Consider the following 14,014-nt stretch of genomic DNA (forward strand, 5'->3'; position numbering starts at 1 on the left):
CGTTCCAGCCAGGCAATGAGTATGCCTCCCTCGGTGTTTCCAGGTCTGAGGTTCCCATCAGCCAAGGGCAAATCTGCAAAGAAGGTCACAGTCATTAACCACAGCACTTGTAGCAGCTGCAGTGTCTCAGGAAGAGGTGTGTGCACAGCCAAAGAAACCTTGGAAAAACCTGGAACAGAGAGGTACTCAAGGCAATCAAATTAGGATACTTCCACTGATGTGCAGGCCACACATGGGACAGGGAGCAGGATTCTCTCATCCCACAGAACTGCAAGAGTGCAGTAGGTGAAAAGACTCAGACTTTTTCAGGTGAGCGGCTGGCCAAGGCCTGGCTCGGGCATACTGAAGAGCAATTACTTTGTGGAGTAGATAGTCTGAGAATCAGGACCCAGGCTGATGTTGATGTAGGTCACTGGAAATCTCCCTTTGCTGCAGGGCCTGTGGGAGGGGTTTGAGACTCTGGCACTCGGAGAGTGTGCAGGTGAGCCACAGATGAGGCTGGAGCTGTACATGCCGTTTCCTCACTTTCCCACATTCTACCTCGCCAGAGCATCTTCATACCTCCTACTGCCCTGGCAAAGCTTCCAAAGAGTGTGCCTCAAATTCCCACTTGAGACAGAGCCCCTCATTATCCAGAGTGTCCTGCTGCCAGCCCATTTCCCAAGGGAACTTCTCAGGAGTGAAGGTGGACAGGCACTGTTTATTGCCCAGCAAATGCCCATTCTCTCATTCTCCGTCCTCATTTTATTCATAGCAACAGTGTTCCCAGTCCTTGGAGAGGAACCATGACTAGACACTAATCAAAACACAATACTAATCCTTGCTTTCCTGGCAAATGAGGTTGGTCTTTGGATATTTTTGGCCAACTGCCTCTGCCTGGAAGTCTTCCCATTGGTTCTGAGAAGGCTTTTCCTTCCTTAATAAAAAGGTAAAGGTAGAGTTTGAACTACTTCTTTCTTTTCTCTTTCTCTTTCCTGCCTTGAGCTTGGGTGCCATGGTATCTTGTGATCATGAAGCAAGTTGTAGAGATAAAAGTCAAGAGATATCATCTCTAACATCATCCAGCTGAGGTGCCTTGCTGTGTGAGAAAGACAAAGCCTTATTGGTTTAAACTTGTAATCAATTGTTCTGTTACTTGTAGCTAAATGCGTCCCTAGGACAGTGGGAGTGTGGCCTGAGCATGACATAAAGGATGGACAATAACTTCTATGGGAGGCTAATGCCAGGGAAGAGCCACCTGCTCAAACCTGGCCCATCTAGTCTTATTTCTTTCTTGTCCTTAGTTGGTCATAAAAATGCAAATCTCTTGTGATCAGTCAAAAATGAGGAATAGACAAAACACACCAGAACTAAGCAGAGTTTGAGATTGCCAGAGGAATAGAGCAGGAAAGAACTCTTTTATTAGGTATTTGTTTTTCAGGTTCAGGGCAGAGGGCTAGCATAGACATTCCTGAATAGTGACAATCAATACTGACTTAAAAATACTGTTATAAATGTGACGCCATTTATTGAACATCCTCTATATATTCTCTCACTCTTATTCACTCATTTGCATAGCCACTCAATTATATGGTTAAATTAAATTCATGTTCCAGGTAGAAACACTGAGCCTCAGAAAGGTAACTCATCTAAGGTGACCCAATTTGGAAAGGGCAGGGCCTAAAGGTATGCCCTTCCTGTCTGACTCCTCTGTCCATGGACTTGTGGATGCTGTGGATGTTAAAGACATCAGTAGGGTTGGAGATGCTCCAGGGAGGTGAAATGTGGGGAGAGGCAAAGTGTGCAAAGTCTTGGTCTTATCTGCAGCTCCTCTGTATACCCTCTAGGGTTCTCAGATCCCCCTCCATGGAGCAATGGCAGATTCCCTGTGCCCCATATCAGCACTAGACTTTCCTTTTGGTTCTCAGGACATTCACTCCTCCACAAAGCAATTGTTCCTCCTCAGTGCGCCCAAGCCAGGCCTTGCCAAGCTGTTCACCTGAAGGAGTCTGCTTCTTCTTGTCATCCACTGACACTCTTGCTGTTCTGCAGCGGAGAAAAATTCCTGGGAACCCCTGAATCTTGCTTCCTGTCCCCACATCTGGCTTGCACTAGAACTTAACCATAGACTGCTCAATTCCATTTGTCCTGGCAGAAGTGACCAGAGGAAGGTGGAGGGATGTCTGCCACCAAGATTTCCTGGGGGTATCCAGATCCTGTCAAGGGCAAGTGGAATTTTTTTCACCTCTTTTTCAATTTTGTAATTCCTCCAAACACAAATTTCTAATAAATTTTCTATTTGCTTCAGTTAGCCAACAAACTTTAACTAAAATGAACATAATTAAGAGGTTCTCTTCCTGCATACAAATTATGACATGATTAATGGATATTCTGTTTACATGTAATGTCACAGAGATTGCACATAGGAAGCAGCTTCAAACCTGCTTTTTTGCCATGATCACACCATACTCCTTTCTGTCCCCATGCCTCAATGAACTTGTCCATACTTCTTTCCAACTGGAACATCCTGTCTCCTTGCAGTCACCGTGTCTATAAACGTACCCAGCAAGCTGTGACAATGACTCTTCTCTGAGAAGCACTCTGAATTCAATGGTTGGGTCTAAACTACGTGAGCTAAAAATTCAGGTTCAGCAAAATAAACTAGGAATGGGCCTCTGACCCAAACTGGGCCAATCAATTTCTTTTAAGAATCTGGACTTTCTGGTAGAAATACCAGAAGGAAATCTAGAGACTATCAGTTGGTGGAGATGTTATCTCAACTCAAGATATTTTAAAGGAAGGTCATGGACTCTTGCTGCTGAGATTTTCCAAACTTCTGGGACCCTGCTACTCTTGAGATTTACATGTTCATTTCTTCCTTGGATTCCTTCAAACAACCAAGGTCCTCCCAATAACTCTCTGGTATTTAGACTAACCAGTTTCTTTTACAGAACTTACAGCCAAGATAATCTTCTTTTGCAGTGCATACAATGAAGATAATCTTCTTCAATACACTCTTGATTTTCTGCCTATTTCTTCAAGACTGCCATGTGCTCTTTGCAGAGAATCCTTCTCTGACTCACTATCTCTCACCAGGCAAAGTGGTCCCCTTCCTTTTCTGCATTTCCATGATGTCACATGCTCCCTTCTACTTCACCATCCTGTACTCTATTCATAAATTGCTCTGCTTAGACCATGAGTTCCTCAAGCAAAGAAGCAGCCTTATTTATCCTGATGTTCCCATCACTAATCTTAGTGCCTGCAACTTAATAAGTACTTATTAAATTAAATTATCCTTGACTGATTAAACAAATGAATGAACAAGTACAGCTAAATTGTAGATAGGATCATGAAGGGTTAAACCTGCTTGTGTGCTCTCTCTCTTTTTCCCTCCCTCCCTCCCATTCTCTCTCTCTCCCTCCCCCCACCCCCTCTGTTTGTGTGTAGGTAGGTAGACAGGTAGGTAAACATGCCAGGGGAGTGTCTGCAGCAAGCCAGCTATGCTGGGCTCCTATCTTCACTACAGTGGACAACGGGCTCTATAAGCTGTCAGAATCCGTTTGCCTTGTGCCTAGTGGAAGGATGGTTTGCTGCTTGTTGCTTGGAATAAAAGGCCATAAGATGGAGATTAAGAGTCTCTTGATAATACAGAGATTTCTTGTTTGCAGAGGGCCTCACATGGCAGACTGTGGGCCATCCCATTGACCCCTAGCTGTCTGGAGCAAGTCCTAGAGGAGCAGAGGGCAGCCTTTCTGCCTAGGGGTGGAAGGTATGTATGACAGAAAGCATTGGAGAGCCTGGCTGAGCTAACTCCTTGTTCACAAGGGTTTCATTCTCACAGGCTTCAGAGACTTTCCTGGCTGTGGCCCACCACTGAAATTTAAAGACAATCACAACATGGGTAAATATGTAAGAATTTCCAGGATGACAAACCCAATGACCGTAACTCTAACCCACATGGCACAAAATAAGTGCAGTTATGGACAGGCAGGGCAAAAGTGGCCAGATGGAGCTGATGCTGAAAAAAGTTCATGCACTGAGAAAATACACGATGTGAAAAGCTGGGTCACAAGGGCAGTGTGGGTTTCAGTAGAGCTGCAGCCATCCACCATCAAAGTGCAATCGCCCCAGACAGCTGTTTTGTGTCATTTGGTCAGTAGATTAGAAAGGCAGAAACTGCCTAGATGGAAGAAGTTGTCTGAAACAAGGACCTGATCAAAGGATGGCTGAGAATTATGGCAGTTACAGTGACAGCACAATAATCATCATAGTTAATATGCCAGTCACAGTTCTAAGTACCCAGATGTGTTATCTCATTCGATTCCCATAAAAACTTATCAGATGTGTTATCTCATTGGATCCCCATAAAAACTTATGAGATCTACTATCCCTAGTTTACAGAAATAAAAATGGTCTTGGATGTTGCATAACTTTTTTGAACTCACCCAAATGGCAGTGTTAGCTTTGTCTGATGCCAAGGCGATCATGTCAAGCCTCTAGGTCATAAAAGCGCCTCTACTACCCAGGGCTCTTCTTTGCCTCAAGGACTCTGCTTAAATTATTGCCCCTGCTTGGGACACTCTCAGTAACCAATAATAACAGTGTAATAAGATGGAAGTTTTTGCCAAGTCTCTCATGCTATATACCCAAGATATCAGCATGAATTGTGAGACAGAGCCATCAGTAAAACCTAGGAAAATGAAAAGGCAGCCAACTTGTGGATAAATAAATTTTAAGCACCTCACCCTTATAGAGTTAGAGTCAAGAGAAAAGGAGATTCAAGGTTTTTAGAAAAAATGGAGACAGAGTGCTTTTAACTTACCCAAGATTATTCAAGAAATAAAATTTGACAAAATGAATCAGACACACAAGCTTAAAGATCACATGGTTTCTTTTATATGAAAAACTCAAAATATAAGTAAAGAGCAAAATAAAAGATAGATCATAGATAGAAGGGAGATAAATCTTTTGCAAAAGAGAAGGGGATTAAGAAATGGAAGAAGAGGGAAAGGAGAGAAGAGCAAAAGGATAAAACAATTAAGATGTGTTATGTATATGTACCAACTCCCTACAAGGAATGTAATCATTATGTATTGCAAATATGTGCTAATAAAAGAATTAAAACAAAAAAGGAAATAAAATTTGTCATCATGTGCTCTGGGGCAGGCTGAAGATGATCTTCAGTTTTCTTGCAGTGGGGACTAAATTGTTATTCATTGAAACAATTTCCAGGGCCAGGGATTTAGCTCAGTGGTTCTGGCGCCTGCCTTGCAAGAATAAGGTCCCGAGTTCGATCCCAGGTACCAAAAAAAAAAATTTTCTTTTTCTCCTGGACACATGGGTGGATGATATTTCCCAACTTCCCTTGCAGCACTGTGTGACCATGGCAGAATCCTGGCCAATGGCATGAGAGTAGATATTTGCCGTTCCTAAGCCTGGCTCCCATGATCCTCTAGTCCATGATGCTTGCTCTCTTCCTATCTACTAGCAGGGATTCTAATAGAGAACTCTAAGGCTCTCAGGGATGGTAGGATCACAAGAAGGATAGACTTGGGTCACAGAATTCCTTCATGGCAGGCCCCCTTCCAAACACTTGTCTAAATGTTTCATGGATGAGAAAAGAACTTTTATTTTGTGAAGCCACTGAAACTTGGGGGTTATAGCCTACATTGTCTAACAGCTTTGCTGGGAATGAATACAGGCAAGCAAGCTCACCATAATTGCAAAGGGAAATCAATTAGTGAAATTGCTAGTTACAGAGTCAGATGGTAAGACTTATTGCAGAACATTTCCTAGCTTTTCATGGCTCCTCCTATAGTTTGGAGCAATCTAGCAATAAGTTTTTACTATGTGCCTAACTCATATTACAAAAATAAGATTGCAAGGGTCTTAGAAAAAAATAAAAGACCTCTTCTTCCCCACCAGAGGCTTTTAAAGGAGACGTCATTTACCTGTGGAGTAGACCAAAAACCTGTGGCAAATGCTTATGACACATACACCATTGATAGATCCCCTCATACCTTAGTAGCGGTGACTGAGGAGTTATGTAAATTAAGGGGGACTTCAGAATTGTAATACCTTAGAGGATATGATTGCTCTCATGTTGCAGGCAAAATCTTACTCAGAGAGGGGGCGTTTCATAAATAATGCATAGGTTACAAAATTCTATCCAAACCTATGTCCTTCCCCCTGAGATCATCATACTGTCAGCTCAGGCTCAACACAATAACCTCTACACATCCATAACTAGATGTTGAGGAAAGCCAGGTTCACTTGTCCAGTCATTAACTGGACTGAGAACTACTAAGTGTGCTAGGTGAACAAAATACAGTAGGAATCCTAGTATTGAGGTAGTAACATGGAGAAAAATAAAGCAGAGCAAGGGAATAAAGAGATTAGAATTCTCTCTGAAGAGATGATACTTAAGCAAAAATTTGGTTGGAGTGAAACATGTGACTTATCTAGAAAAAGAGATTTCTAAGGAGGAAGAACATCAAGTACAAAGGTCCTGAAATGGGTGCTGTTTCATGCATTCAAAAAAAGGAAGCCAATATGGCTAGAACAGAGTGTTGGCAAGAGTCATAGGTTCAGGGACTGGGGATTTAACTCAGTGGTTCTGCTGCCTGCCTTGAAAGCACAAGGACCTCAGTTTAATCCCTGGTAGGAAAAAAAAAAGTCATAGGTCCAAAAGACCATGGGGGTCTTTGGCTCTTATAGACTATTGCAAAGCCTTTGAAACGTTTTCTTGAGGTGCGATGGAAAGCTGAGGGAGGGTTTGTAGTAGACAGTGAAATGATCTATATGCATCTTTCTTTTTCAATTTTTACATTGATGAGTACATGTTTGCAGTACATAGTAATTACGCTCCTTAGGGGGCATTGGTACATGCGCATAATATATATTACTTAGTATTTTTTCATCTCCTCCCCTTCTTTTCCCTCCCCACTCCCTCTATCTCCTGGTCTCCATCCCTTTTGCAAAAGCTCTACCTCCCTATTTCATATTATCTATCTTTTATTTTGCTCTTTATTTATATTTGCTATTTTTAAAGGAACAAAATCCTGTCCAGCTATTCCGTTGAATGTAGATTCAGGAGTGTTATGGTGGAAATAGGATGGTGGATTAGAAGCCTACAGAAATAATCCAGGTGAGTGATGACAGTGTCTTCAGCCAGGGTACTAGTGGTTGTTATAAGTAGTCTTATTCTGGCTTAATGTTGAGAGAAGAAGCAATAGGATTTCAGGCACATTGGATATAGTATGGAAAAGAGAGGAGTCAAGATAATTCTAAGATTTGGAGCCCCAAACAACTGAAAGAATAATGCTGCCATTTTCTGTGATAGGAAAGACTTCAAGAGGAGCTACTGTGGGGTGAGCCATCAGGGGTTCAATTTTGGATACTTTAGGTTAGAAATTCCCATTAGATGTTCAAGTGGAGATATTCATGCAGTCATCACAAATCAGGCTATTCTGGGGAGATGTCTGGGCTGGACAGACACAGTTGAGAGCCGTCAGCCTAGACATGGTGTTTGAAGTCACAAGGACAGAAAAGACAACTAAGTTCAGACATAGGAGAGAAAAGGTTTGAGACTGAGTGAAACTATTCCAATGTACAAAGGCAAGAGAGGCAAAAGGAACCTGAGAAGGAAGTGGAAAAGGACCCAACACAGCAAGAGGAGGTCCAGAAACTCAGAGAAGAAAGTATTTCATCAAGGATGGAGCAATCAGCTAGGCCAACTGTTATGAAGAGGTCCGAGAAGAGTAAGGCCCGGCCTTGGATTAGACATCATGAAGTCGCGAGTGAGCCTGACAAGAGCTGATTCCTGGAGTCGCTGGAATGAGAGCTGGTTGAGAAGGTTTTAGGGAAGAGAAGGTGAGGATGTGGATAGAGCACATAGAAGTGATGCTTCTGAAAAACTTTAGGGTAGCCAGGCATGGTAGTGCATCCCTGTAATCCCAGCACTCTGCAGGCCTAGGCAGCAGGATCATAAATTTGAGCCCAGCCAGGGCAACTTAGCAAGATCTTTTCACCTGTCTCAAAACAAAAAAATAAAAAAAGGGCTAGGGATGTGGTTCAGTGTGAAAATCTTGGGTTCCATCCTCAATACTTAAAAAAACTTTCATTCAATGAGGAGTGGAGAAATGGGGAAAGATCTGGGCTGGGAAAGTTGTAATTAGCATTGTTTGTTGTTATGAAAAAATGTTCAGCATCACTGGTCATTCCAGAGATGCAAATGAAAACAATGCTGAGATTCCACCTCACTCCAGAAAGAATGGCTGCTATCATGAAATCAACCAATAACCAATGCTGGCGGGGCTGTGGGGAAAGAGGAGCCCTACTCCACTGCTGGTGGGAGTGTAGACTGGTGCAACCACTGTGCAAATCAGTATGGAGATACCTCAAAGAACTAGGACTGGAAGTCCCATTTGACCCCACTATTCCCCTGCTGGGGATCTTCCCCAAAGAATTAAAAGAATCATACCACAGTGATATATGTGCGCCCATGTTGATAGCAGTGCAGTTTGTGATAGCTAAAACTTGGAAACAGCCCAAATCCCCATCAACTGGAGACTGGATAAACACAATGTGGTTTTCAAAAAATAAAATGGAGTACTACTCAGCCATAAAAAATGAGAAATTAGAGATGTTTATAGCTAAATGGATGCACATTGAGGTGATACTCTTAAGTGAAATAAATAGGACACACATGTATAAATACCGAATAGTTTCTCTAGTATGAGAAACTGAAAGTGTAAATAAGGACTAAAAGGTATAATAGATAATGTGAAATAGGAAGAAAAGGGGAAACGGGGAAGGGGAAGTGGGAGGGCTAGGGGAAAGGAAAGAAGGGAATGGAATTAATATGAGGAAATGAAAAAATGGAAACAAAGTCTTTATAAATAGGGAGGGATGGAGGGGTTGAAGGGAGTGCAGGGGAAGGGCAAAAAATAAGAACCAAGAGAGATTATGTAAAGGTGCAAATTTCCAATGATGAATGTCATTATATTGTATACCTAAAATGTACCAATGATTAGAATGAATAATTGATAATGCAAAATAGGAAGAAAAGGTCCAAAGGGGTAGGGGTAATGGGAGGGGTAGAGGAAAGGAAAGAAGGGAAAGGAAAAATTATGAGAAATAATGGAAAAAATGGAAACCAAGTCTTTGTAAATAGGGAAAGGTGGAGGGTGAAGGGAGGGCTAGGAATGGAAAAAATAAGAACCAAGATGCATCATGTACAGGTACAAGTTCCCAATGAGAAATGTAAATGTGTTGTATACCTAAAATGTACCATTAAAATAATTTTTTAAAAAACATTGTTTGTTGTTGTTTTAATGATGTTTGGATGCTTATGGAAATGGTCTCATAAGGAAAATTTTCATAAAAAATAAAGAGAAGAAGGCCAGGGATTTAGCTCAGTGGTTCCACTGCTTGCCTCATAAGCACAAGGTCCCACGTTTGATCCCCGGTACCAAAAAAAAAAAAAAAAAGAGAGAGAGAAGATATTTTCAGGATAGACAGACATCCTTCTGAGACAAGAAGGGTTGATATTCAGGGCATAATTTAAGGGAGCCCAAGATAGAATCATGCATAGTTCTCTAGGAGGGAGGGCAGTTCTTCTGGGCACAGATGTTCTCACTGTTCGCCTTAGAAACCGAAAAAAGTTACCCTTGCAGTGTTTCCATGTTCTCAGGGAATTAGGAGGAAGGGCTGTAGTCAAGATTGAGGATGGGAAGGAGGCAGAAGGTATGGAATGGTTATAGGGGAGATGGAGACAGAACATGAGCCGGAAGTATGCAGGATAATTACCAGGTTGCATCCAGAGCTGGTTTGAAGTTGAGGGATATAAACAGAAGGGATGAGCAATCAGCATGGTTTGGAGCTCTCATCTAGCCACATTTAGCTATAAGTATACATTAGGCAGGGAGTTGGATTTAACTCAAACTGGGTTAAGGCAGACAATTGTGACAGTGGATGTTCTTCATCTGCAAAGAGAGCTCACCCTGCCACATTTACCTTGGGTTGTTCTAAAAAGATCTCTTGTACCATGATACCCTTGTGCTCTAGGAATTTTATGAACTTTAATACTAGCAGTAGAGTCATTAATGTTTACTGAGTTCCTCTCTGCCAGATGACACTCTGAGCACTTTAAATGGATTACCTTATTACACTTCATGATAGCCTTGTGAGGCAGTTGCTCTTATCCTCTTTTTGCTGGTGAAAATACTGAGACACAGAGAGATTTAGATACTTGTTCAAGGCCACACAAGAAATAAACAAGAAAGTCATAAGTGGTATGAAGAAAAGCCCAGAAGTTCTACTACAAAGTGTGGTTTTCCATAAAACCCAGAGGTCCCATCACTGTTACACACACTGCCCAAGCACCTGTGAATATCACAGAAGCCTGGGCTCTGATGCTCAGCTCAGTGCCTCATGAAAACTAGCAGATTTCTTAAATTTGGATACCAGATGGGGAAACATATTCCAATTTATAGCCTAACTTATAAAATGCTCTAACTCACCTCAAGTTGTAGAGGCGTGCTTGTCTAGCAGAGGCATTCTAACCCAAATATGGAAGTTAGAAAGGGGAAGAAGGATGGTTAGTAATTCACAGCCAGCCTGCCTTTATTATTGGTAAATGGGAGTGGGAGAAAGTTTACCTCAATTCCTAAACTTCCTTATAATTAACAGTATTGTGACTCAACATCACATCCACACACTCCCACAAACGTTTGCATTTTGGCATGACAAGGGTGATGCCATGTCTACCATGGCTCTCTATGAATAACCAGGGAAATGACCTTGTTGATCTAGACAAAGATATATTAGAGAAGTTCTTCTGATATATGGTTTAAAAATCAGTATATTGGTCCCCTAAGCCCTTTTCCTTCAATGGTCTTAATTCCCCCATTCCCAAGTCCCATAAACCCCAAATCATCTTTACCAGCAAAAACCCCCAGTCCTTCCTGGTTGTTCAAATCCGGCAGAAGCTGCTCCATCAAGGTAACCCACTCTGGCTGGAGCATGTTCACTTCTCACATGAAAAAGAACTTTTTGGTAAAAAAAAAAAAAGGCATCAAATTCCCTTTAGCTTAAGTGGTTGGGATGGGTCATTTGGCTTTCAGCATACTCTTAAAGAGAACGAACTGATCCTGTTGGGGAGCTGAGCCAGTCAATGTGGGTGCTTGGATCATAAATGTGCAGCCACATTGAACTGGGAGCCAAGACAGCTGGGGGTTTAGGTGAGCCAGGAGAGACAATGCTGCCCAGAATGGACTGTGTATTTTCTCCAGGGCCTGAAGGGTCCCTGTGGGAGATTATGAGTGACCACATCATAGACAACAGACTTTCTTGATTTTCAAATAGCTCAGCCTCCCACACCTTTTATCAGGTCTCTGTCCTTCAATGGTGCTAACAGTGATTCTTGCCTTTCTTCTGTCCAGGCTCTCAGCCCCATCCACTGCCATGGCCAGAGCTCCAAGCCTGGGCACCTAGTTCCAGTCCTTTCTGCTCCATTGCCCAAGCTTTGAGGAGGGAAAGTGAGACAGCTCCTGAAGACAGAGCCTGACCTTCCCCCAGTATTGGCTTCATGGGAACTATGGTTTTGTTACAAAGAGAAGAGAGGTAGTGAAGTGACTATCGGTGCCCTTGGGGGGAAAAAGCCCCACAGGAAGGTCAGAAGTTCATTGATAGCTGTAATCTTTTGCTTTTTTGTCATGTTGTTTGGTTTTTTATTTTGTTTTTGTTTTGCAGTATTGGATACCAAACCCAGGGACAGTCTACCACTGAGCTGCATTTCCAGCCCTTTTTATTTTGAGATAGGGGCTTGTGGAGTTGCCCAGGCTGAGCTCCAATTTGTGATCCTCTTGTCCCAGCATCCAGGGTAGTTGGGATTACAGGCATGGGTCATGGTAGCCAGCTTCTCTGTAGTTTTTGAGGAGCTCTGGGAAACACACCCTAGAGCTTTGTGGAGGGGCAGCCTCAGTGAAACACTGCCCCCTACTCCCTAGTCCCTGGCATTCATAGGCTCAAAAGTTCTATGTGCTGAGTTCAGGGACTGACACACAGCAGTGTTCATAAGCCAGAGTGGTTCTCCCACTGCTGCTTTTAAAAACATTTAGTTAAATAATACATTGCACTGTAGAGAAACTAAAAAATCTGGGATAAGAGGGGGAAAATTCCTATAATCTCAATTCACAAAAACAAACACCACATTTTCACATTTTTATGTCTTTCTACCAACAGTTCTGTGTGTTTATCTACACATAAATATATTTTACACAGATGGCTCTGTACTATGTACTATTTTGTAACCTTCCTTTCCACCTGACGATACGTCATGTTCAGCTTTCAATGTCAGCACACAGAGTGCTACATCATTCTTAATGACTACATTGCAATCCTTTGGGTCGATATACTAAAATTCATTTAACCAACCCCCTATGATTGGATATTTATGTTTCTCTCAAATGTTTTTCTATTACAAAAAATTTCTATTTTCTGCAGTGAATATTTTTGGACATACAGTCTGTGCCCTTGAGGAACTCTCAGTATAAGAATTTGGGAGAGGGAATTCCATAGCTTTAGCACATGGAAGAAGAAATAATAACTAGTGTTTTTAATAACAATAATGATAATAAAAGCCACTTTTATTAAGCATTTGCTTCATGCCAGGCACTGTGTTAAGGGCCTTACATTAATACATTATTTGATCCTTATAACTCTGGTATTGTTAACATTCCTGATTTACAAGAAAGGAAATAGAAGTGCAAAAGAAGGAAATAATTTGCCCACAGTCACATGACATCCTAGGTTTGAAGAACTGCAAGGTCCAAACTGTAAGTTGAACACTAGATTTTCTCTTGACAGTTACTTGGAACTCAGATTCCTGGGTTTACCCTGAGACCTAATCCTTATCAGATAGAGGCTTAAGTAACAAAACACATACTTTCGGATAGTCCAATGGCCACTGAGTCATTCCCTTCCTGGGCGCGTGCCTCTTGGCAACACAGGTTCAAAGATCTTCCCTTGGAGAGTGGTGGCCGTTTCCATAACTGTGAATCCAATGCTGGTTTTTGTTGTTGTTTTCTTTTTGACTTGCTTTCTCTGTGTCTGGGAGCAGATCAGAGCCTCTCTGAGCTTGGGCTTTTAGAGCTCCTCACCTTCAGCCTTCACCCTAGCATCCTGCACTGCAGCAACAGACTCAGACTAGCTTGCTGGAGGGTAAAAGATGTATGACCCCACAGCCCAGCTAGTCTGACAGAATCTAGCTGACTGACAGGTGCCTGAAGATGCAGGAGGAACCCACTGAGACCAAACACCACCCACTGAATTATGAGCTCATAAATACTTATTGTTTTAAGCCTGTAAGTCATGGCATGGTGGTTATGTAGCAAAATCTAATGGGAGCACTGGTGCCCGGTTGGGTTCTAGGTGGGTGATGCAGTCTGGGAGACAGGGGGGATGGTGGGGGGGGGGGGTTGTGAGCTATGTGCCTGGGAAGGCTTCACAGAAGAGGTGGCAGCTCATGCACTGCAAGCTGAGCAATAGACAGCCAAGCCCCTGAAGCAGAACAGGGAGGTGGGCCTGCATGTAGAACTAGACAAACCTCAGCACTGGTGCTGTGGATTGCTCTCCAGAGCCTGAATTAAGCAGAAACCTCCCTCTAGCCAGAAAGGCAGCTAGATGTCATTTATACACCAAGGCAAAAAATAAAACACCTGTCAGATTCCCTGGCAGCTTCAGCAGGTCTGCCCTAAGGGCTGGAGCAGAGATAGGTTGGATGATGTTCTCTCTTTCAAGTGGAGAATTGGAATTCCACTCTTGGGCCATGGAAAGATGAGGCTCCTCCCCATGATGGGTTGGGCTGCAGGCAGCCTGTGCCCTGAGATGTCCTGAAGGAATGATACCTGCATCCTCTGACCAGGTACATTGTGCCAAGTATATCTTCCAGTAACCCTTATACAGGGGACCTAGGGGGGTGGTGCTCTGTGAAGTGTCCAGAGGAAAGGATTAAGCAAATCACTCACACATT

This window comes from Heterocephalus glaber, unplaced genomic scaffold, assembly GCF_053883595.1.
Source record: "Heterocephalus glaber isolate CG9 unplaced genomic scaffold, H.glaber_assembly_v1.0 deba00001452, whole genome shotgun sequence".
Classification (NCBI taxonomy): Eukaryota; Metazoa; Chordata; class Mammalia; order Rodentia; family Bathyergidae; genus Heterocephalus; species Heterocephalus glaber.